General features: G+C 39.2%; 1 non-coding gene across 1 annotated transcript; it reads left to right on the forward strand.

Annotated features, from left to right (window-relative positions):
- The first annotated feature begins 7,810 nt into the window (after nt 1-7,810).
- LOC127133135 (small nucleolar RNA R71) lies at nt 7,811-7,917 on the forward strand. The gene has a single exon (XR_007807128.1). It is a non-coding gene; the product is annotated as a small nucleolar RNA R71 (small nucleolar RNA).
- The last annotated feature ends 18,017 nt before the right edge of the window (nt 7,918-25,934 follow it).

The raw sequence follows: 25,934 nt of genomic DNA on the forward strand, positions 1-25,934 counted from the left end.
GTTATTCACCATAAGGTAGTATTTTCCGCCTATTCGGTTCTTTATTAGGCGGTTGGACCGACAGTAGCCTATATCCATAAATAGGGGAGGTAAAGATTCTAAAGTTTGGAGTCGGTCCCCTAGGTTTAAGCCAAGTGCTATGGTGGTTATTAATCCACCAATTACAAAAGGTTGACGGCCTCTAGCGCATAAGGTGCGGATATGATGAAATAGGAAGGAGGCGGCGTTTACCTTAGCTTGCGGTTCGAAAACGCATTCGAGGAAGAAGAGTTCCTTTGCGTTGACCTTGCTGTTGTTCGGTCTTCCAAAAACGGTGTTTTGTAGGATACGGATAAAGTACCGTATAGTTGGGTTATGTATATGGGAAACAAGGAGCTCTTCCCAGTTGTTGGCATCTACTCCGGATATTTTCCTAAAGAGGTCGAAAGCAGCAACTGTGCTCCAGTTTAGGTTTGGAGGGATTCTGGGGTAGACTTGACCTTCTGTGGGAAATTATCGCATGGTACTCAATTGGTTTTGGGTTAAGGAGTACTCGGTGTTGAACATACGGAAGGTTGCGGTACCGGTTAAGAATTCGTCCTCACCGGCTGGAGTGTTGTACGCGTATGAACTTAAGAATTCTAAGGTTAGGGATGGGTAGGTGGGTTGATTATGCGTACATAGAAAGGTTAGATCGGCAAGGCGGAGCATCCACTCGATACCTTGAAGTAATCCTAATTGTTGTAAACAAGTTGAATCAGGATACCTGGTAGAGATGACGCCTCGCTGTTGAAAGCGCTTGAATTGCTCCCTTTGATAGTTTTCATCTCCGGATCAGAAGATGATATTTCCGAAATTCTGATTTCCCGCCATACTGATGAATGAATTTAAAGGAGTAATAAAGGAAAGAAATGTATTTGATATTAGAGAGTGGATTGTGGTGAATGGAGGGGGGTTTTGATGGGTATTTATAGGAAAAGAATTTGGAAGTTGGAAAGGAGGTGGTTGAAAAGTGAATAGGTGTGGGTTAATGGGAATAAATGGGGTAGGTAAAAAGTGAAAGGGTGTAACGTTCGTCTCCAACGGCACTGTAATGTTCACCTAGTCAGAAAGGTGTTACGCTCGTCACAGGGGCGTGACGGTCGTAACAGGTACTTGGCATGCCGTCCGTCATAGATTGTGTGACGCTCGTCACACAGTCTTTTTGGCATGGCTTCAGCTAGCGTTCTTCAGAATAACGTGGTAATTTATTTTTATATTATTTTTTTTATTTTTTTTGCTCCAGATTATTTTATTTTGCTATCTAATTTTCTTGCACGTCATTCTACTTTGCACAATGATGCATAAATATATTGTTCTTTAATAAGTCATGTAGGCAACAACAGTAGAGAGCATAATAGATATTACATAATAAAATGAATAAATAGCTTCAATAAAATAATCATAATGTAACAATGGAGAAAAACAAAAAGTGCGAAAGAGAAACAAATACGAACATAATTTGAAATAACATTAAATAATTAATCTAACTTAAGACTAAATAACTAAGAAAAATAAATAAATTCTATCCATCTGCACGATCTCTGGCCGGAGGAGCAAAGGAGTTAACACGGTATAGCAACTCGTGAAACTGGTTTATCATACTGTTCATGTATCCCAGAAATTCGTGCCTCAAGCTAGTGAATTCTTCTCTGAGGGCATCTTGTTTTGACATCAAAGCTTCCATGGCAGTGTTATAATCAGTTCCGGGCATATGATGTCTAAGGTCGGGTATTGCCGATTCTTCGGTCTGAGCAGGTTGAGGAGGAGGATCAATATCATAATATCCAGATGGTGTCTGAGGATCTGATTTAGCATAAGGAATCTGGTCATCATAAATCTCATAGTCATCACAAATCTCATAGTCCTGGATGGATTCAGTGGATCTAGCAGGAGAGGGGGTTTCGTTCAGGTTGTAGAGCCAGTTGTTGCGGTTATGAACACTAGTCCTAGGATCGGGCATGGTGAATAGGCAAAGAACTTGGTTATCAATAATAAGCTCAAACTCATCAGACCCTAGGTTTGCTATAAACAAAGTGTTGAAGAGGAAGGGTATACTCATAGTAGTAATGCCACAAAAAGGGCTTAAGTCAAGCATAGGCTGACGTAATCCAATAGCATTACCTATCATAGTTATCAAACCGCCTATTCGAATTGGTGTTCGCTCATCTTGGATAAGGTGGTCCAAATTTGCTAACATAAAAGTGGCACCGTTTACTGGACGGTTCTGAGAAGCACAAAATATGATGAAGAGTTCATCACGTGAAACCGTGGTACTGTTTGGCTTCTTCCCAAATAAGGTGTGGGTTAGGATCTTATGGAAATAACGGAAGGCCGGGTTATGTATGTTTCCAGAGAGAAACTCATGTTCATAGGGATCGTCATTTCCAGTCAAGTTACCCCAAAAGTGTTCGAGTTCTCTATATTCGAAAAGTTCCTCTTGGCTCACTGTGAATGTGTCAAAGGATGTAGGGAAGCCTAAAAGGTTGGAAAAATCTTGAATATTAAATTGGTACTCCATGTTAAACATTCTGAACTGTATAAAACCTCTGCTTAGTCCTTTTCCATGGCTGGGTAGATAGATCAGAGAACTAAGGAATTCTAGAGTCAGTCTCCGGTAAGTGACAGATTGTCTACGGATAGGAGCGGTTTCCCACCCTATCTGATTCAGCAAATACAGGACACTTTGTCTTAGTCCAAGGGCAGTCATTGCCCAATCATCAGCATACAGGCTAGGTAGCATCTCTCTCGTGGCTAGTTCCTCAAACTTTTGTTTCTGAGCTGTTCCTCTGAATTTGATACCCGTACGATCAATATGTCCCATCAGGTTAGTGTTAGCTAGAGAAAAGAAAAACAAGAGTTTTAGTCAGGATTTGGCCGAATGCCGAAAGAAGAGAAAAGTTTTTAATAAATTAAAATAAATTAAGAATGAATACTAAACAGAAATTAAAAGAATAATTAAGGAAGAAATAGAAAAATAATAATAATAGAATAAGGAAATAATAAAATAATTGTGGGTTGTCTCCCACTAAGCGCTTTGTTTAATGTCGCAAGCTCGACATAAAAACAATCAATTATAATCTATAATTTCTGGAGGCATTTCGTCTAAATGCAAGACTTGCGAATCTTCATTGTTTTCTGTATAGTGATAATGTTTTAGACGTTGCCCGTTTACGGTAAATGGTTCCATAGATTTGCCTTTAATTTCTACTGCTCCACTGGGAAAAACATTGGTGATTTGAAAAGGACCTGACCATCTAGATCGTAGTTTTCCCAGAAATAACTTTAGTCTGGAGTTAAATAAAAGGACTCTATCGCCTTGTTTGAAGATTTTCCTCGATATTCGCTTGTCATGCCATTGTTTGGTTCTTTCTTTGTAGATTCTGGCATTTTCGTAAGCATCTCTTCTGAGTTCCTCTAATTCGCTTATATTAAGGATTCTCTTTTCACCGGCGACTTTATAGTTTAAATTTAGATTTTTAATATCCCAATAGGCTTTATGTTCTAATTCTACCGGGAGGTGACAGGATTTTCCATAAATTAGCTTAAATGGGGTTGTCCCTATGGGTGTTTTGTAAGCAGTTCGGTATGCCCATAAAGCTTCTGGTAATTTCAATGACCAGTCTTTCCTTGAAGTTGCGACTGTTTTTTCTAGTATATGTTTGATTTCTCTGTTAGATACTTCCACTTGCCCACTGGTTTGAGGGTGGTAAGGTGTCGCTACTCTATGTCTTACGCCATACTTAAGCAGTAGTTTTTCGAGTACTTTGGATATGAAATGCGATCCACCATCACTAACTACTATTCTTGGGACACCAAACCTTGGAAATATTATATTCTTAAAGAGTCTAATTACTACTCGTGTGTCGTTAGTTGGGGAAGCTATAGCTTCAATCCATTTTGATACGTAGTCAACTGCCACGAGTATGTATTTGTTGCCGAAAGAGGATGGAAAAGGTCCCATGAAGTCTATTCCCCACACGTCGAAAATCTCTACTTCCAAAACGCCCTTTTGTGGCATCTCGTCACGTCTAGATATGTTTCCTGTGCGTTGACATCTGTCACATTTCTTAATAGCTGCATGCACATCCTTCCATATACTTGGCCAATAAAAACCGGCTTGTAGGATTTTAGAGCAGGTCTTGGATGTACTTGCGTGTCCACCATAAGGAGCGGAGTGACAGTGTTGGATTATACTTTCTGCCTCTTCTTCGGGTATACACCAACGGAAAATACCATCGGGACCTCTTTTAAAAAGTAAGGGGTCATCCCAGTAATAATGTTTTATGTCGTAGAAGAATCGTTTCTTCTGTTGGTAGGATAAGGTAGATGGAACTATTCCGGCAGCTCAATAATTGACGAGGTCAGCGTACCACGGTGTAACAGATATTGCTAAGGTAGTTTCTACCTGTTTATCAGTGTTATTTTCTTCTAAAGTAGCTATAAGCTTATCGTACGAGAAATCATCGTTAATTGCTGTTCTTTCCAGTTCAAGGTTCTCAAGTCTAGAGAGGTGATCTGCTACTACGTTTTCAGTTCCTTTCTTGTCTTTGATTTCCAAATTGAACTCTTGTAGTAACAGGATCCACCTTAGGAGTCTAGGTTTTGCATCCTTTTTAGTTAAGAGGTATTTGATAGCAGCGTGATCAGTGTAGATGATTATTTTGGCTTCGACTAAGTAAGAACGAAATTTATCTAGCGCAAACACTACTGCTAGAAGTTCTTTCTCAGTTGTGGCGTAATTCATTTGTGCTTCATCTAGAGTTCTACTTGCGTAATATATAACATGAAGCTTTTTATCCTTTCGTTGTCCTAAAACAGCACCTACAGCGTAATCGCTGGCATCACACATTATTTCGAATGGTTCATTCCAATCTGGTGTCTGCATTATGGGTGCGGAGATCAGTGCTTGTTTAAGCGTTTGAAATGCTTCTAAACATTTATTGTCGAATATGAATTCATCATCTTTCATCAATAATCCGGTCAACGGTTTAGTTATTTTAGAGAAGTCTTTAATGAATCGTCGGTAAAAACCGGCATGTCCTAAGAAGCTTCGTACTTCTCTCACAGTCTTCAGAGGTTGAAGGTTTTCGATTACCTCTATTTTGGCCTTGTCTACTTCAATTCCTCTATTTGAGATTATGTGTCCTAAAACAATTCCTTCTTGTACCATAAAGTGGCATTTTTCCCAATTAAGTACTAGGTTTACTCTTACACATCGCTCTAGAACTTTCTCTAGGTTTTCAAGACATTCTTCAAAGCTTTGTCCGCATACGGAAAAGTCATCCATAAATACTTCCATGATGTTTTCTAGAAAATCGGCGAATATTGCCATCATGCATCTTTGGAAAGTTGCAGGAGCATTACACAAGCCAAACGACATTCGTCTATAAGCGAAGGTACCAAAAGGGCACGTGAACGTTGTCTTTTCTTGGTCATCAGGGTGAATTGGTATTTGAAAGAAACCTGAGTAACCGTGTAGATAGCAGAAATGTGAATGTTTTGCTAATCGTTCTAACATCTGGTCAATGAAGGGTAAAGGGAAATGATCTTTTCGGGTTGCTTTGTTTAGTTTCCTATAGTCAATGCACATTCTCCATCCCGATTCGATTCGTTTGGTTATAGTTTCTCCTTTTTCATTTTCAATGACTGTTATACCTCCTTTTTTTGGTACTACGTGTACAGGACTAACCCATTTGCTATCAGATATAGGATATATGATACCTGCCTCTAATAACTTGGTTATTTCCTTCTTCACTACCTCACTCAGGATCGGGTTTAGTCTTCTCTGGTGTTCCCTAGAAGTTTTACAGTCTTCTTCTAACATGATGCGGTGCATACAAATAGAAGGAATTATTCCTTTAAGATCGGTGATGTTGTAACCTAGTGCGGTTGGATATTTTCTTAAGATATGCAGGAGTTTTTCTGTTTCGAGCTTTCCTAGGTCAGCATTAACTATCACTGGTCGTTCAAGCTCTAAGTCTAGGAATTCATATCTCAGATTCTTGGGAAGTGTTTTCAGGTCTAAGGTTGGTTTCTTAAGGCATTGCGTAGGGTCCGGTGTTATTGCTAAACATTGGTTAAGTTTGTCTTCTACAAGATAGTCAGATGATTTGTCTTTTTCTAACTCCGTTTCTTTTATGCATTCATCGATGATATCCATGAAGTAACATGTATCTTCTATTGCAGGTGCTTTCAAAAATTGGGAAAGAATGAACTCAATTTTCTCTTCTCCTACTTCGAAAGTGAGTCGTCCTCGTTTTACGTCTATGATTGCACCGACAGTTGCTAAGAACGGTCTTCCCAGTATAATGGGTGTAACTTCATCTTCTCTAATATCCATAATTATAAAATCCGTTGGAATGTAGAATTGACCTATGCGCACTAGAACGTTTTCAAGAATTCCTACAGGATATTTTACGGAACGATCTGCTAGTTGCACAAACATTTTAGTTGGTCTTAATTCTCCCATTTCAAGTCTCTTGCATATGGATAAAGGCATAACACTAATACCGGCTCCTAAATCGCATAAGGCTTTGTCAATGACAAATTTTCCTATGTGACAGGGTATAGAGAAACTACCTGGGTCTTTAAGTTTAGGAGGCATATTCTGTATTATAGCGCTACATTCAGCAGTAAGTGTAACGGTTTCGCTATCTTCAAGTTTTCTTTTATTAGAAAGAATTTCTTTTAAAAACTTGGCATATGAGGGCATCTGCGTAATAGCTTCTGTAAACGGAATTGTGACGTTTAATTGTTTTAGTAGGTCGACAAATTTTTTAAATTGGCCCGCATCTTTGGTTTTAATAAGCCTTTGAGGGTAAGGGATAGGTGGTTTATAAGGTGGTGGAGGTACATAAGGTTCCTTCTTTTCTACGGTTTCCTTATTACTCTATGCCTTTTCCTTAGGTTCACTTTCCTCAATTGACCTTTTAGAGTTTTGGTTTTCTATCCTTGGGTCAGACGGTCCTTCCACTTCCGTTCCACTTCTCAGTATAATTGCATGAGCGTGGCTTCTTGGGTTAGGTTGGGGTTGGCCAGGAAATGTACCAGTTGGGGCAGTAGTAGGCGCTCGTTGTTGAGCTACTTGTGATATTTGCGTTTCCAGCATTTTGTTATTAGTAGCCAGGGCATCTACTTTACTTGCTAGTTGTTTAATTTGTTCGCCAGTGTGTACATTCTGGTTTAAGAAATCTTTATTGGTTTGCTGTTGAGAAGCTATAAAGTTTTCCATCATGATTTTCAAGTTGGATTTCCTAGGGGCGTTATTGTTAGATGTAGATGGGGTCGGCTTCTGATATCCCGAAGGTATAGCTGGGGCTTGATTTGGAGATTGTCTAGGTGCATATAGAGCATTATTACTCTTATATGAAAAATTGGGATGGTTCTTCCATAGTTTACTTGAGCATAGTTTACTTGCTCCGCTTGGATTCCTGTTAGGAGTTGACAATCTGCAGGAGTGTGACCTTGGATTCCACAGACTTCGCAATTCTGAGTTATTGCAACTACGGTGGCTGGAGGTGATACATTTAAACTTTCAATTTTCTGGACCAGAGCATCCACTTTTGCATTAACATGATCAAGGTTACTTATCTCGTACATGCCAGTTTTCGTTTGAGGTTTTTCCACCATTGTTCGTTCGGTTCCCCACTGATAGTGGTTTTGAGCCATGCTTTCGATAAGTTGGTAAGCGTCCGCATAAGGTTTGTTCATTAGTGCACCACCTGCGGCGACATCTATCGTGTTGTACAGGAGACCATTATAGAATGTATGAATTACTAACCAGTCTTCTAAACCATGATGTGGACAAAGTCTCATCATGTCTTTGTATCTTTCCCATGCTTCGAAAAGAGACTCGTTATCTTTCTGTTTAAATCCATTTATTTGGGCTCTTAACATAGCTGTTTTGCTTGGCGGAAAATATCGAGCAAGAAAAACTTTCTTCAACTCGTTCGATGTGGTGACTGAGTTGGAAGGAAGAGATTGAAGCCATCTTCTAGCGCTATCTCTTAGTGAGAAAGGAAAAAGACGAAGTCGAATTGCCTCTGAAGTGACACCATTAGCTTTAACAGTATCAGCGTATCGGACAAATACGGATAAATGAAGGTTAGGATCCTCGGTAGGATTCCCAGAGAATTGGTTCTGTTGCACTGCCTGCAACAGTGAAGGTTTGAGTTCAAAGTTGTTTGCTTCGATTGCGGGTGGAGCAATACTTGAATGAGGTTCATCTTGCGATGGAGCGGCGTAATCTCTAAGAGCACGAGCTGGTTCTGCCATCTCGGGTATCGAAGGGAAAATATTTTTGAAATCAGGAAGTTCTACAGGAGGGAGATTATTTGCAGCACGATATTCCCGAATTCGTCGTAAGACTCGGAGATATAGTTCGATATCGTTGATTCGTAAGTAGAACGGCTCGCCTTGTGAGCGAGTGCGTGGCATACAAATCAACGAAAGAAAGAAAAGAGAAAGAAAAGCCTTAGTCTCTACAGCGTAACAGGAGAGTTACGATATCGACTAAATAAAAGTCCCCGGCAACGGCGCCAAAAACTTGATCGCTCGACTTTATGAGTCGAATTGGGGTACAAACTGCAAGTGCACAGTTCTATCGCGTAGTTTTAAAAGATATCGATCCCACAGGGACTTATGAATCGATATACCGTTATCTAAGGTTACTTCGTAAAGCTAAGGCAAGTAATACTTTGATTTTTGGGGGAAAAAAAACTAAAATAGGATCTAAAGTTAATATCTAATAAGCGGATATCGGTACGTAATTCGTCGTAATTAGGGAATCAATTCTTTATTGGTTTCTTGGTTTTAAAAATAAATCTTTTCAGTTAACGCTATTGGTTAAAAGTTTTATCTCAAACTCTCGCTCTGTTGAATAAACTATGATTTTATATTAACGTAGCTATCACTTATAGTCAAGTCAAAAACCACTTTTTGAAAATAATAGAATCCGTAGAAACTCTTTTTAAGAAAACACTAATCGTTTAAACACCCTTATCTCAAACTCTCGCTCTGTTGACTTAGGTTATATAATTAAATTCAAATGCTTAACTCTCGCCCTCACATTCAATCTTTAAAAATACTTTTTGAAAAAGGTTAGAATTTAATTAACTCTAAAAATTGCTCTCGCCCTGATCTAGAATTAATGTCCAATTTACACTGTCCAGTCAAAACCTCAAACTCTCGCTCTATTGATTTTAACTTCTTTATGTCTTTTACTTTCGTACAAAAACTTTGTTATTAAACCTGTAAATTGAGACCGTAAAAAGAGTGATTTTAATTTTAAACTTAAATAAACCAACTTAGTTTTGATTCCTTCATTCCGCTTACTTTACGTACCAATACCTAAATAAATTAGCCAGACATGCTAAACAGACTTAAATAAATATCATGCATAAACAGACTCATCGCAGGCAAACAGTATAAATTAATAGTAAAAACAAGCATATATAAATTCAACAAATAAATATAGAACCTGAATAATTAAATAACAGTCTTGAACACTCCACCACAGACCGGTTGGATTTGTTCTTGAGTTCTTCAATCAGGCAGAAAAATAAAACGAAGGAATAAAAAAAACTAGATTCTAACGTAAGGTTAGATCCGTTAAAAGGTACACAATAGTTCCCGGTGTAGAAACTATTGTGCGAAAAATTAATTAAGTGCTAGAAAAGAAAATAGAATTGCTAAAGAAACAATATAACAATTATAAAAGAGGTACTATAAGGAATATGCTTAAGCTGCTGGAAAAAGAAAAAATGCAAAGAAAAACTAAAACTGGAAAACTGTCTGGGAGCGTGGAACCGAGGAAGGGTTTGCAAAGCTGGTATTTATATTGGAACTTTCCGTAACGGTCTTCAGAAGTAGTCCGCGTCAAAGGGTCTTCACGTAACGGAGGTATAGGCGTGGAAATAGGATTCAGCGTGCAAATAGGACTCAACGTCTCTGAAGGCAAAAATGTAGGGGAATGGTGTGACGTCCGTCACACCATGTGTGACGCTCGTCACAGGCATGTATACAGCGTGCCGCTCGTCACAGCCTCTGTGACGCTCGTCACAGGCACAACGCCTGTGCCTTCTTTGGGCTGGGCTTTGCTTTTGCTATTTGTTTCCAAAAACTTCTTTTTGCACCTCCTTTTCTTCCTTTTTTTACTTTTGCTTCAAATAGATACCTGAGATAAATAGAAAGGAAATACCGCGTAATATCTGATAAAATGAAATAAATTAAAGTAAATGATGATATAATTTAATTGAATTAAGTCCTAAAATGTGATATAATTTCATGTTATCAATCTTAGGGTCAAAATTGGGGTCTTACAGATGCCCCTATTTAAGGTCATTCTAGCCGGAGAAGTGACGGTTAAAATCTTCATCTCGACGGGGTAGAATGGGCTGAAATAATAACAAAGAGACGAATTTTGGTCCCTAAGAGACCTCATGATGCAATTGTAGGTATGAAAAATGGTAGCACTCTGTGGAGATATGTGTCCATAAAAGCAAAGAAATCAGAAGCCACTGATAATCCATATGAGCAATTCAATCCATGGATCCAAGACCCTGGGGACTCTCCTGGGGATAGAAAAGGGATAAACATGCGCGAGCAGGTCACGACTCAAAGCTTGGGGAACAAAATTCCAAAGGGAAAAGATCCAATGGAAAGACTCGAGCTGACTCGAAGATGCATGTATTGGGGAATATGCCAATACAGCAAAAAACTATCCACAGCGGATACTTCGGATAAAATCCGGATGAAAACAATCCACTAAGGGACTTCGCTGGGGATGTCCACAAGGACACTCCTGGGGAAGCAGCGGGACGAGGTATTACCGGTTACTGGGTAATAAGCTCAAAGAGACATGTGATCTGAACGCCAGGTATGAGGGTGAGAGATACAACATGCTCAAGAAGAGATGAATATCCAAGACCGGTATAAGGGTGAGAGATATCAAAAGTTCAAAACGTCTGAGGAAAACCTAAAAGGTATACTTCAACTCAGGGATTCTAACTCCACAGGGGACAAAAACTCATAATAGGGAGCAGAGAGGAAGGAACACGAGGGATACCGGTTACTAGGCATATAATAGGTGACCAACCAAGGCGTGAATTGGGGAATATTCCCAAAACACTCATCATCCAAAAGAGGGCTAAAAGCAAACTCGATTACAGGATGGATATTCGACTCCACAAAGGGGATACGAATCTTACTTAACTGGGGAAGAACAAAAGGCTTCAGACCCGAGAGTGCATGAGATATACTATCTATTACCGTCAAAACATAGATAATATACTTGCATGGACGATTATCCACAACCGGTTACTGGGTTAATAAAGGATAAATCGACCGAAAAGAAAAGGCATCGGAATATAGAAACTAGGTATATAATGATGACCAATTCAGGGGAGAAACAATCGTTACCAACAACAATAAGGTAGACGAGAGATGACCCGCTGGGGATAAATTGCATAATCAGGGCAATTATCCAAGCGGATGAGGGGATATCATCACCGAATATTGGATGAAGATAACTGTCACCAATTAAAGATGAGCAAAAATAGTTACTCTGCAAAAAGGGAAGAGATGGGGTTTACAACTACCGGTATAAGGGTAGAGAAACACAGACTCTACCGGGGATAATAATTACTAATTATTGAGCAATTATTCATTTACCACGGGGAAACAGGAAAAGAGTCTCCAGAGATCGATCTAGAATCAAACTAGATAGGCACACCCAATCAAGACATGTCCCGGTGAGGATATAACTCAATGGGGAAAACCATCCCAGTATATGTGTTGGGAAGGAACAAAAACAATCAACATCCACGAGGATATAACCCGGTGGGGAATATGGAAGAAAGGATAGACGCTTTCTGCCTATGGAGCTGACTCTATATGGAGAGATCAGACACACACGTCTGCTTGGGGAAGTATATCACCAAATAGCAGGAGACAGCAAACAACGATATATGGCAAAGAATGCAACATGAATATCTGAATGTTATAATTATGCATGTATATGCGTGGTTTATGTATGTTGTATGCTGACAGACAGACATATCTAACACAACCAGGTCCAGGAATCAACCACCCGGTACTACATCTCAAGAGAGAAAGCCAAGTTTACCGGAGAGTATCCAATCTGTTGGGGATCAAAGATACCGGGAAGCAAAGTACTCTGCAGGGGATGAATCATCAATCATTCCAGTTGGGGACGAGAGTTATCACAGACAAGGTCCACCACACCAACAACTCTACTGGGGAATCTATCCGAGGAGATAAAGGATTTATCGGGATCAACCACCAAATACCGCTCTTGCCCAAAAAGATCCAAGCTGATGAGGAAGAAAGATTGCTACTCCGCTGAAGGGAAGAGAGGTGACTCTCAACAAGAAATCCACTTGGTAAGATAAACCACAAGGGGTTCCGGAGGGAGGAGATACAGTCATGCCAGGAATAAGGACAAAAATCTTACCCTGTTTGGGATCGTACCACCCTTGGGAGAGCACTGAGGATCTCCTAAGTATCCTTTCGTCATTATGAATGTTCACTTTGTTTAAAAACAAATTATGAAAAATTTGATCGTTTAAAACAATGATATTTTCTTAATCAAAACATGCAAAACATTTGTTGAATAGAAACAGATAAGAGTGCCAATAATTGGATAAAAGGCTCAAATTTATTTGATAGAATGGTAGTCTGCGAATGGCAAGACTCCATAGATCTTTACAAATTTGAAATTGGTGATATATATCGGAAGAGGGCTACATTGAACATAATGACCATTTCTCCACCAATTCTGAATCCGATGTATTTGAAGCTTCAGTTGATGATGACTGAGCGAGCATCTATGATGGATGACAGTTGTAGAACGAAGTCTTGTCGGGATACAATTACTTGCCAAATCCCTATTTTTTTTGCCTAGATTTCCCCAGGGTGAGGTACTCAATCTAGCGGGATACATATTCATTTTTTTGTCTCTAACTTTTGCCTGGACCGCCCTTTCGGGTTTTTAATCCACCGAGACGCTCATTTTTGCCTAAGCCGCCCTTTCGGGTTTTCAACTTAGCGAGCTATTCTATTTTTATTTTTTAGGTGAAGTATTTCTTGACTGCATCTGAATTCACAGGACGAGTGAAATCCTCCCCATCCATAGTTGTAAGTATCAAAGCACCGCCTGAAAAGGCTCTCTTAACAACATATGGACCTTCATAGTTTGGAGTCCACTTGCCCCTGGAATCGGGCGCGAAAGACAAGACTTTCTTGAGCACAAGGTCACCTTCTCGAAACACACGAGGCTTGACCTTCTTATCAAAAGCTTTCTTCATTCTTTGCTTATATAACTGACCATGGCACATAACCGTCAATCTCTTTTCTTCTATCAAATTCAGTTGGTCATAACGACTCTGAACCCATTCGGCATCAGTCAACTTGGCTTCCATCAAGACACGTAATGATGGGATCTCAACCTCCGATCTTGACTTAGCGATCATATCGTCAACGTACACCTCAATCTCTTTGTGCATCATATCATGAAACAAGGTGGTCATAGCTCGTTGATACGTGGCTCCGACGTTCTTCAAACCGAAGGGCATCACTCGATAACAGAATGTTCCCCAAGGTGTGATGAATGTTGTCTTCTTCATATCCTCGGGTGCCATTTTAATCTGATTATATCCAGAAAATCCATCCATAAATAAGAAGACTTTGAATTTAGTTGTATTGTCTACCAACATATTAATATCTGGTAGAGGGAAATCATCTTTCGGACTAGCTTTATTCAAGTCTCTATAGTCCACACACATCCGGACTTTTCCGTCTTTCTTAGGCACGGGCACAATATTGGCCACCCATTGAGGATATATAGAAGTCACCAGGAACCCCGCATCAATTTGCTTCTGAACTTCCTCTTTGATCTTCACTGCCATATCAGGATGAGTTCTTCTGAGCTTCTGCTTCACAGGCACGCATTCAGGTTTCAAGGGTAGGAAATGTTGCACAATTAAGTATCTAGACCAGGCTTGTCTTCATATGACCAGGCAAATACGTCAACATATTCTCGTAGCAACTTAATCAACCCCTTCTTAACAGATTCTTCCAGAAGTGCCCCAATCTTTACCTCTCATGCACAATCTTCAGACCCCAAGTTGACTGTTTCCAGATTCTCAAGATGCGGCTGAATGATCTTCCCTTCATGCTCAAGTAGCCGGGTGACCTCATCAGGAATCTCTTCATTATCATCTTCCTCTGCCTCAAATACAAGGAATTCAAAATTGGGAGATGGTGTTGGGTCATTATGTTCAATGGGTTTAGAAATCAACCTGCATAATTATTTTGGATATGAAAAGCTTTTAGAAATCAAACAAGGAAAATCATTATGCATATGAAAAAGATCGATTTTATTCTATTTTTTAGGGTTTTATGTGATCACCAATTTCATGCAAAAGCAAAAAGGGAAAATAAATGGAAAAACAAACATTTAACATGAATTTATTGAATGAAAATATCATTGTATTTATGCGCCATCAATGTCATCACTCCTCCTTTTGGCATGGGAGAAGGGTTTTTAAACAAAGTGATCATTACGTTGACTTGTGGATAACTGTAGGAATATCCACAGCGACCCAATTGTTGCAGACCCCACCAGGGATGATGAAGTTTCCAGAATCCTTTGTATCTTCTTCTAAAACGGCAGCAGCCTCCTCATCTAGACCAGTGTGGATGAAACCTCCACTCTTGAATAACCCTTGCTTGTTGAAAGTACCAAAAGAAAAACCTATGTCAGCCCGGGACTCGTTGTCTTCTAACTCAATGGTCAGCTTTGCATCTTTGCAGGAAGCAAATGAAGGAGTTCTCTTCTCAATAGGCTCAACAATAGATAACGCTTGGAAAGGAGTTCCAACTTCAACCTCAGCATCTATATAAGAGAAGGAAGACAAATGACTAACCAGGAGAGCCCTTTCTCCCCCTACCACCACCAGCTTCTTGTTTTTCACGAATTTCAATTTCTGGTGTAGGGTGGATGTCACGGCGCCTGCCTCGTGAATCCATGGTCTAAGTGATCCATCAATCTTGAAATATTGGCTCTAGTGTAGTACCGGTGAGTCAGCTTGTCTTCAAAATAAATGAAGGACACAGAGTTAGACCACAGGGCAAGGGACCGGAAACAAAACCTGCTTATGCATATGATGCATGCAATGCTTGTGCATATGATTTGTTTTTTATTTCAAAGGAACTTTAGAGTTTTATTTGCAAATTCGGGAAATATTAAGCATTTTATCACATATGGAAATATCTCATCAAATAATATCAGGGAAAAGAAGTGCAGCATCGTCAATCATATACAAGAGAAAAGGAAAATAATCATCTTATGAATCCCTAGAAACAATCATCTAAAGCTCGGGACACAGGAAGATAAGATGCGCGAAGCCTCTTCACCTCCCTCTCGTAGGCTGCCTCCATACCGGCCTTCTCTTTGGCGAGTCGATCATACCTCCTCTTCCGGAACTTAGAAGACTGAGGAAGTAGAGAAGTCCATACATCATCAGGGTCATCAATAACCTGATGCTCAAGAAACGCAATCAACGCATCCTTCTCCTTAATCTGCTGAAGCAACTCTTCACGTTCACGGATCCAAGCACGTGAACGGTCTTCGTCTCTCAACTCCTCTACTCCTTGATTAGGGAGGGTTGAAGGCCCAACCATAATCATAGGTGTAGGTCTCGGATACTCGTAAGGCATGAGATACTCAGACGCCCTCTTCCTAACCCAAACAGTGTAAGGCTCCAAAGCGATGCAATTCTTAGGACCCAACTCTTTCCTTCCTTTCCTATGAATCTTGCGCCAAGCGCGGACCATCCTAGCTTTCAAGCCTTGGGGATCTTTACCATCCTGAAAGAATACACCCTCTAACAGAATGTTATTGGGTTTATCCTTTAAGGGGAACCCAAGTTGTCGACGTGCCAAAACAGGGTTGTAGTTAATCCCACCACATGTACCAAGAAGAGGTACATTGGAGAATTCGCCACAAGAGTCAATAATCTGCACACCATCATACACACGGTTATACCAAGAGATATTATCATTAGTGAGAGACATAAGTCTCGTGAACCACCGTAGACATTCCTTGTTCTCCTTGAAAGCGACCGTCTGAGGTAAGTGAGAAATAAACCACTTATACAACAGAGGCAAACAACACACAATGGCGCCACCACCCTTTGCATTCCTCATATGCAAAGAGAAGTAGGTATCGCCCAACAGAGTCGGAACGGGATTAAGAGTAGAGAAAATCCTAATAGCGTTCACATCCACAAACTTGTCGATGTTGGGGAATAACACTAGCCCATAGATGAGAAGTACAAATATGTCCTCAAAGGCGTCCTCACTCATGGCCTTCCCATACATAGTGGCTTGAGCGATGAGGAACTCAGAAGGGAGACCTTGAATTCCACCTTTGGTAGTCATATGAGCACCAACCAGAGATTCATCTATGTGTAACATGTCTGCTATCTCTTGAGAAGTGGGAACCCTTTCCAAGCCACGGAACGGCAACTGATCCAGAACAGGTATACCCACAAGATAAGCATACTCCTCCAGTGTAGGCAAAAGCTGAAAATCCGGAAACATGAAGCAACGGTACAAAGGATCGTAAAACTGCACCAATAAACTCATCAATCCTTCATCCACCTGAGTAGTCAGAAGAGGAAGAAGCTTCCCAAAACGAGCTTTGAAACCCAAGGTATCTAATACATAAGATGTCAAATTCCTTAACTCTTTCAAGTCTGGTTGTCTGAAACTGTACTTCTTTGTATTCCTTCTTTGTCTTTCCATGTCTAAAAGTTTTGCAAATAAACCCCTTAAGTTCCTTGAAAATTTTCTTATTATTTTGATGATATGAATGCAAATGGGTGCATGAATGCATGAATGCAACAATCACACTCAAGGATCAAGCAAAGCACACCAAACAAAGGTCATGGGATGGATCATGTTATCCTTAATATCAACCATCCATTTTGGTGGATTATGGTTTACACCTTATCAACACCCAAGTTCCATTGATATTAAGGATACCTGAACGGATCAACCATGAATCAAGGGTTTGTTGTAAGTCACGAGCATGGAGTTTAGGTTAAGAACCACCCAAAGGGAGTGTACTAAGGTTTAAACCTGCCAAACATGTTCTACAAAAGGTTCCCATAGTCATCATCCCATCTTTTGGATATTATCGGAGGAACGAATACTCATATTCCAAAAATATTCTCAAGAGAGACTCTTATGAGTGTAGTATCGCGTAACAATCGTATCAAATCTTACACTTGAACGACTTTCGCACTACATCCTAAGAATAGGCCAAGATGGGCTTGGTAAACTAAGGTCCTTGGCTTCTAAGGTCTATATTGGAAAGAGTAATGTCTAACCACAACTTACTTGTGTGACATTATTGATCCCAACATAACCTCCACCAAGTGAATGGACTCGCAAGTCAACTTGCTAAGGAATAACTCCACACAAGTTGACAAGACTATGCCATTCTCCTATCCTAAGTGCACTCGAGTCCGGGTATAGAACTCATCTCACAAGGATCACCAAGCATACAAGGAATTAATATCAAGCAATTCAATCATTACATACAATACAGTAATCCCAAATTGCACAGAAATATGTCACAAAAAAAATATACAATACAATACAACAAATATGAAAAGTAGGCAAAACCCACTAAGATGTTTCGATCCCTAGCAGAGTCGTCACTTTTCTGTAGCGGGGTATTCGTTACCATTAGAGATATTGACTAAATCCAAGGTAAATCATATAAGTCGAGTCGCCACCGCACTTCTATTTATCCAAAGGAATGGTTAGAAAGCGAACAAAAACCTAAAAGTTTTATCGAATCAAAAACTAGTAAAAATGGCAGAGATCTGGGTAAGGGGGTTGGTTATGCAATGGGAAGGTATTAGGCACCCAAAGCATCCTAGGTACTCTTAGGGAGCCCTTTTCACATTTGTTGCAAAGGTTGTTATTTTTTTTTTTGAAAATTTATTTGTGCAAACATGATTGAAGGGATGAGAAAAGCGTGTATGTTTATCTAATGTACTACTTACTAAAAGAAGGGTCAAAAGAAAATGACTCGCACGGATGTCACATCCACTGCATACGTATCTCATCTGAATTTTAGAATCAGAGTCTTCGTAGCTCGGCTACCTATGGGTTAAAGAGGAGTGTGCTCGCTAAGACATCGCGTCTTATGCCCACGTATCTCATCTGGGATGAAAATCAGAGCAAAACGTAGTTCGACCACCTACGGGGTAAGGGTTGTGTTTTGGGGTGAACGACGTTACTACGCAATCTACCTGATGCTCGACCTTTGGAGACTTACTCGCATGTAGTAGAAGGAGATAACATGTTCTTAGGAGAAGAAAAATCAATGAGTTTGGGGTGTTTAGAGATGCTCATGCAAAAAGGCAGTCCTAGATGAAGGAACCGCGCTACCTTAAATGACATGCCACGAGAGGCTATACGAAACCTAAGAAATCGGTAACATACGGGAAAAGTAAAGGGGTCGAGAGATCTACCGTACGGATAAAGATCCTAAGTAACAGCAATTAGATAAATAAGAAACCCAGAGATTCCCAAGCTAAATACCATCAAATAAAGTGAGTCAGTACAGGTAATCGGAATAGACCTCCAGGTGGTACCCCACAAATAAAGTGGAACACCAAGCAAGCTATCCCTGCAAGAGTATGTGAGCCCTCACAAAAACTCAACAAACAGGTTAGAGTAATATGACGGAATCAGGAGAAAACAATTCCATAACAAACACAAAACAAGTTAGAGCAAACAGGATAGGGTAATCAAGAGTTGCCCCCCAATCAAAATGTAACCACATGAATCATGCCATTAAAATTCACAAAAAGCTCACAAAAAGCAACCAAGGGTAGGAGGCCTAAACCTCTTGTCAAACACATGCATCAAAAGGGTATCAAATTCACCCATAATACCTCATACATTCAGAGCATTTAAATTAAAAGCATAAAGTAATGGGAATAAGGCAAACCTGACTGGAGAGATCGAATGAAATTGAATTGCCCGGTTGGGTTTGCAAAGCAATCTGAGGGTTTATATGAGAGGGAATTGGTTCTTTGTCGATGAGTTCCCTTCAGCCTCTGGAGGTTGCTCTGAACTCTGTTAGCTCTTCTCTCACTATCTTTTTCCTGCCAGGGTAATAGGAATAGAATGCCCTTTTGTTTCACTGAAACTATGAATTTATAACCTGATTTTTGTGGACCTGTGGGCTCAAATGAGAGAGGCCCAAGTCCAAAAAATTTATGTTATATTTTATTTATTTATTTATTTATTTACTTTTTTTTTTCATTTCTTCTTTTTTTTTCGTTTTTTTTTCGTTTTTCGTTTTTTTTCTTTTCGTTTTTCGTTCTCTTTTTTTTTTTAAAACACGTGGGCTTCGCCTAGCGAGCATGACAGCTCATGAACAAACTTTTGCTCCTTCAAGATTAACGTTTTGACTGACGAATAGACCCCATTTGAACCTGTTGGAAGTATCTCAAGCCATTTCCTTGTGTTGACTGATCATCTAAATAGAACCCACAAAGTGTCTTGGATGATACTCAAGCTTCAAACAAAAGATGTTAGTGACACATTTTTGTGCTTTTGGTTAGTAAACAAAAGTAAGAGAAACAATGATGTATAATTCAAGCATGCTTGGTGATCTCAGACCAATCACAAGGAGTCCCACCCAAAGGCAAAGGGAACCAAGATGCTAAAGATCCTTGAGGCAATGCAAATGCAATGTTATGATGCCATGAGGGATCTTAGGGTCAAAATTGGGGTCTTACATAAACGTTAGCTTGTCTACTCTCGGCGGAGGCTTAAGCATTGGTTTGTTGTGCACATTAGAAAGGATTAAACAGTGTTCTTTCTGAAAAAAGTTTTGGTCACACGGGGGTGAAGAGTTGAATTAATATGTTGTGTGTTTTGTTTAATTGGTTTTGATCGTACGAGAGCGAGAACAGATATATTTGATGTGTTGAGATATTTTGTTAGATGACGATTACTCGGATAGTCGAGTAAGACAACTCGTATCCTAATAGTCGAGGAGAAGAATCGAAGGCTCTAGACCATTTCCCTTTTCATCCTTTATTATGAAAGGAGTTGATAATAGTTAAGGTATTTTGAATGGATGACGATTACTCGGATAGCCGAGTAAGACAACTCGTATCCTAATAATCGAGAAAGGAATAGAAGACTCTAGACCGCTTTCTGTTTCATCTGAGTATTTATAAAAATAAGGTTGTATATGGTTGACGTATTTTAGAATGAACGAAAAGTATTGAATGACTGATTAAAACAACTCATATCCAAGCATTTGAGAAGAGGAGTTGAAAGCTCAAAACCTTCTTCTTTTTCGTATAGTTTATTAAGAAAAATGATTTGATTAAGTTGTATGTTTGTGGAAAGATGACAATTGTTCGACTGACCGAGTAAGAGAACTCGTATTCAACCTCCTCTTAGAGCCAACATACATCCGTTCACTCTTCCTCAATTGGGTTTTTGACCTGCGAAGGAAGTGACAATTTAAGTCAAAAGTCCTTTCAATAAACACTTAAAAAATTGAAGGATAATGAATAATTGATCAGTTTAACACTTTGCCCAAAATGCCACAACGAATACCCAAAAATATAATGAATCCACAAAATCAAATCCCATGGAATCTGGGATAAGCTAAAGATATCCTGACAAATTATCTTGGAACTTAAAAATTCATCATGAAGAAGATAAGAACATATATACCCAGGGAAGAGAACATGAGAACAAAGAAAAAAAAAACAAATTTGTTCGACTGACCGAGTAAGAGAACTTGTATTCAACCAATTGAGTAGAGAAGTTGAAGATTCAAATGGTGACTTGATTTAAAACCAACACATACACGCTTAAAACCAACACATGAGTCTAAATATGGTGCCTTGATTTAAAACCAACACAATTTCAAATTTGGCACAAACGAGTCTAAATATGGTGACTTGATTTAAAACCAACACATACATGCTTAAAACACAAATTTCATTTAGGGACCTATGAAGGACTTTAAAATTTGGCACATATATTTGGGGATGTGAAAATGGGCTAATAACAAGTGATGATAAAAAAATTACTCATGGCTCTTAATACTTACTAATAAGCAAATGGACTTTGGATTAGTAATGTAAAAGAGATTTGAACTACGCTTTGGACTGGCAATATTAATTATGGACATGTTGATGGGAATAGACCTTTTTTAAAGCCAAAAGATCTTATTGATAAACCTAAATGGGCCTTGTTAACCAATAAGTCCCAAAATGCACATTCCATCCCATGCTTTAGTAACAACAATAAGAGACAAATGCAACAAATGTTTTCTTGAGTCATGTACAAGGATCTTAACATATGAAATGCTACTGAAAATTTGATGTCACTGAGAGTTTTATTTAGAATAATCGTGTGAGTATTGAATGTGTCTTTAGAAATGATGGGGAGTTTGGAGTAGCTTAGGGATGAGAAACCCTAAGATAGGGTTTATGCCTTATAACATCTGGTAGTGAATGCTGGTGAAAGATTTTTCTCACCCGGACAAAATTGGGGTATGACAGCTGCCCATATTTAATTACCTCAAACCGGAAAGTAAGAATGACAGCAGTCTTCGTGCATTTACGGTGGGAGATAATTAAATACAAAAAAGACCCAAATTTTGTCCTAGGAAATGCAAGGAAGAAAATACAAGAAGAAAATGCAGTGAGAAATAGTAAGAGACATTATCTTAAAGTAAAACGGAATAGCTAAGACTTTTTGGGAGTCGTTAGAACAATATCTTGGACGTCATAGTCGAGATATGTTAGTATTGGAATGACATCCCTAGCTAAATCTCAAGACTTTTCCAGGATGCTAGAGTAGTATTAAGAAAATCTGGCATGAGACTCTTCATATTGATGAAGCAACACCCCAACAGTAAAAATGAGATTCTCTGTAACGAGTCGAAACAACATCTTATCTGATAGAATTAAGATATTCCAGCAAGGGAAAAATACCTTAATTGAATCTAAGACTCTCTGAAGATATTAGAGCAGTATCTCTAAAAAAATCTGAAATGAGACTCTTCATATTGATGAAGCAGTATCTCAAACAGTAAAAATGAGATTCTCTGTATTGAGTCGAAACAGCATCTTATCTGATAGAATTAAGATATTCCAGCAAGGGAAAGATACCTTAATTGAATCTAAGACTCTCCGAGGATATTAGAGCAGTATCTCTAAAAAATCTGAAATGAGACTCTTCATATTGATGAAGTAGTATCTCAAATAGTAAAAATGAGATTCTCTGTATCGGGTCAAAGCAACATCTTATATGATAGAATTAAGATGTTCCAGCAAGGGAAAGATACCTTATTCGAATCTAAGACTCTTCGAGGATACTTAGAGCAGTATCTCTAAAAAATATGAAATGAGACTCTTCATATTGATGAAGCAGTATCTCAAATAGTAAAAATAAGATTCTCTGTATCGAGTCAAAACAACATCTTATATGATAGAATTAAGATGTTCCAGCAAGGGAAAGATACCTTAATCGACTCTAAGACTCTTCGAGGATACTTAGAGCAGTATCTCTAAAAAAATCTGAAATGAGACTCTTCATATTGATGAAGCAGTATCTCAAACAGAGAAATGAGATTCTTCAGATAAATGAAACAGTATCTCAAATATTCGTCTATTGGGGGATTTTTTTTAGAAAAGACTCCTTTTGGAGGAAATATGCTAGAAATGCTCTGCAGGGGAAAAGCTCATAAGAGACTTTTTAGGGTAACCTCTGCTTGGGGAGCAATGATAGCAAACAAAATGCTGGGAATATCATCATTAATCATGAAGTTGAAAAGAATGGCTTACTGGAGAAATGGTTCCACGAGCACATGCAAGATAATAACTTTATTTGGAAATGAGAAATGTCCAAGATATTCATGAATGACCCTGGATTTCTGATATTTTATCTGATTTTTGTATGAGGTTCCACTTTGGGTGGAAATACCATGCATGGGATGATGCATGAGACTTATGTAAGTATGCAATTGCTGGGGATATTTAGAATGTGTATGTATGAATGTGAATCATATGAGGCTATGCATATGTATGCCAATGATTGACATGATTATTTCTTTGTGAATTTTCCTATTTGGTAGGAAGGTTATGTATGTAATTGATGCGCATGGCGCATGTGATGTATGCGGGTATGCAAATGGGTAATTAGGATATGCCCTAGTTAAGGCATTTTTGCTTTGAGGAATGATGCCAATAGTGTGGATTTTTGTTATTGGGGTGACCAATGAAGATCAAGCTTTGATGCCCCACTAGGTGATTTGGGAATATATTTGGGGTTGCTCCAAGTCACTGAAGGGTTCAGACTTCTCAACACGCGATACTTCGATCACGATTTATTAACGTTTCTGCTGGAAATGCAATGGAGCCTTGCACCGGTTTGGCTATACCATGAGTACATTTATGAGAGGTGTGGATTAGTGGTTGAAAAGAACATAGGTGTCTGCAAATAGTCCTACACCTCTATGGAAAACGAGAACGAAACTAGAGACTAAGGGATTTGTCCGTTTACTGTTTCAAAAACAATTTTTATCACTTTGTTCAAAACATGTGTTTTATTTTCTCCAAAATTTTAAGAGTGATGTTTATCAAAAAGAAAGGTGCTTTGCAAACAAACAGATAAAATGCAAAAATGATTTGGGCATAACTTTTGTTGAGAAAATTTCTCTTTTATTGATTTGACCCTTAAATGGGCGATTGTACATAAAGATGAAATTCCTTAATGAGGTAATTGTTGTGTATAGAAACAAAATGGCAATAAAAAATTGAGTTTTTATTGAGTTTCCACACTGCTATGATCCTTATGTCTTTGATAGTCCAAGCACTTTGCTTTTGAAAAGTAAGGTAGATTGACTCTTTGTCTTCGAGGGATATGTTAGACACCTGAAAGTACAACAGTTTGCCTTGGAATTAATCCCTAACTTTTGCCTGGACCACCCTTTCAGGGTTTTGATCCACCGGGATACCCATTTTTGCTTGAGTCGCCCTTTCGGGTTTTCAACTCAGCGGGTCAAATCTTTTATCTTTATCCCTAGTTTTTGCCTGGATCGCCCTTTCGGGTTTTCAATCCACCAGGATAGCCATTTTTGCCTAAATCTCCCTTTCAGGTTTTCGATTTAGCGGCTTTTATTATTCCACTTTTTTAGGCGAAGTACTTTTTAACAGCATCAGTATTGGTGGGAAGTGGCAACTCATCACCGTCCATAGTTGCTAGGATTAGAGCGCCTCCGGAAAAGGCTCTAACCACCACAAATGAACCTTCATAATTTGGTGTCCATTTCCCTCTAGAGTCCTTGTGAATGGGCAAGATTTTCTTCAGCATCAAATCTCCTTCTTGAAACACCCTGGGACAAACTTTCTTGTTGAATGCCTTCTTAAAACGCCTTTGATAAAGTTGACCATGACCTAACGCTTTCAAGCGTTTTTCTTCAATAAGGTTGAGCTCGTCGTACCTTGATTGAACCCATTCCGCCTCGTCTAGCTTAGCCTCCATCAAGACTCTCATCGAGGGGATCTCCATTTCTATAGGGAGAACTGCTTTCATGCTGTATACCAAGGAATAAAGGGTTGCCCCTATTGAAGTTCGTACCGACATGCGATAGCCATGTAACGCAAAAGGCAACATCTCATGCCAATCCTTGTACGTGACAACCATTTTTTGGATGATTTTCTTGATATTTTTATTCACAGCTTCAACAACTCCATTCACCTTAGGTTGATAGGGTGATGAGTTGTGATGCTCAATCTTGAACGTTGTGTATAACTCGTCCATGGTCTTGTTGTTGAGATTGGATCCATTATCAATGATGATTTTGTTGGGAATCCCATACCGACATATGATGTTTTTTTTAAGAAACGGGCGACTATGTGCTTTATGACATTCGCATAAGATGCGACTTCCACCCATTTGGTAAAGTAATTTATGGCCACCAAGATAAATTTGTGTCCATTAGATGCTTTGCGCTTTATCATTCCAATCATGTCGATGCCCCACATAGAGAAAGGCCAAGGTGATGATATAACATTCAGCGGGGTAGGCGGTACATGTATTTTGTCAGCATAGATTTGGCATTTGTGGCATGCTCTGGTGTAATGATAACCGTCGGCTTCCATCGTTAACCAGTAGTAACCTTCCCTTAGGATTTTCTTTGCCATAGCGTGCCCATTTGCATGCGTACCGAATGACCCCTCGTGTATGTCCTTCATAAGCTGATTAGCTTTGTGTTTGTCCACACACCTCAACAAGACCATTTCATAGTTTTATTTGTACAATACCTCCCCATTCAAGAGGAACTTTGATGCCAACCTCCGGAGGGTCCTTTTGTCAAGGCTGGAAGCCTCTGCCAGATATTCCCGCTTCTCCAGATACTTTTTGATATCAAAGAACCAGGGTTTACCATCTGGCTCTTCGTTTGTCGTCAGGCAATGTGCAGGTTCATCAAAACACCTAATTTCAATGTGAGGCTGATGATTGGGCCATATTAATTTGTACATGGAAGCCAAAGTTTCTAAGGCATCTGCCATCTGATTCTCTTCTCGAGGAATATGAGAGAAAGTGATTTTGTCGAATTTTGGGAGTAGCTTCAGCACATAATCCCGGTATGGAATTAAGTTAGCATGTCTTGTTTCCCAATCACCTCTGATTTGATGTATCACTAGAGCGGAATCCTTGAATACTTCTAATATCTTGATCTTCAACTCAACAACTTCGTCCAATCCTAGTATGCAAGCTTCATACTCGGCCATGTTATTTGTGCAGGTAAAACAGAGCTTTGCGGTGAA

The sequence above is a fragment of the Lathyrus oleraceus genome, chromosome 3, assembly GCF_024323335.1.
Source record: "Lathyrus oleraceus cultivar Zhongwan6 chromosome 3, CAAS_Psat_ZW6_1.0, whole genome shotgun sequence".
NCBI lineage: Eukaryota > Viridiplantae > Streptophyta > Magnoliopsida > Fabales > Fabaceae > Lathyrus > Lathyrus oleraceus.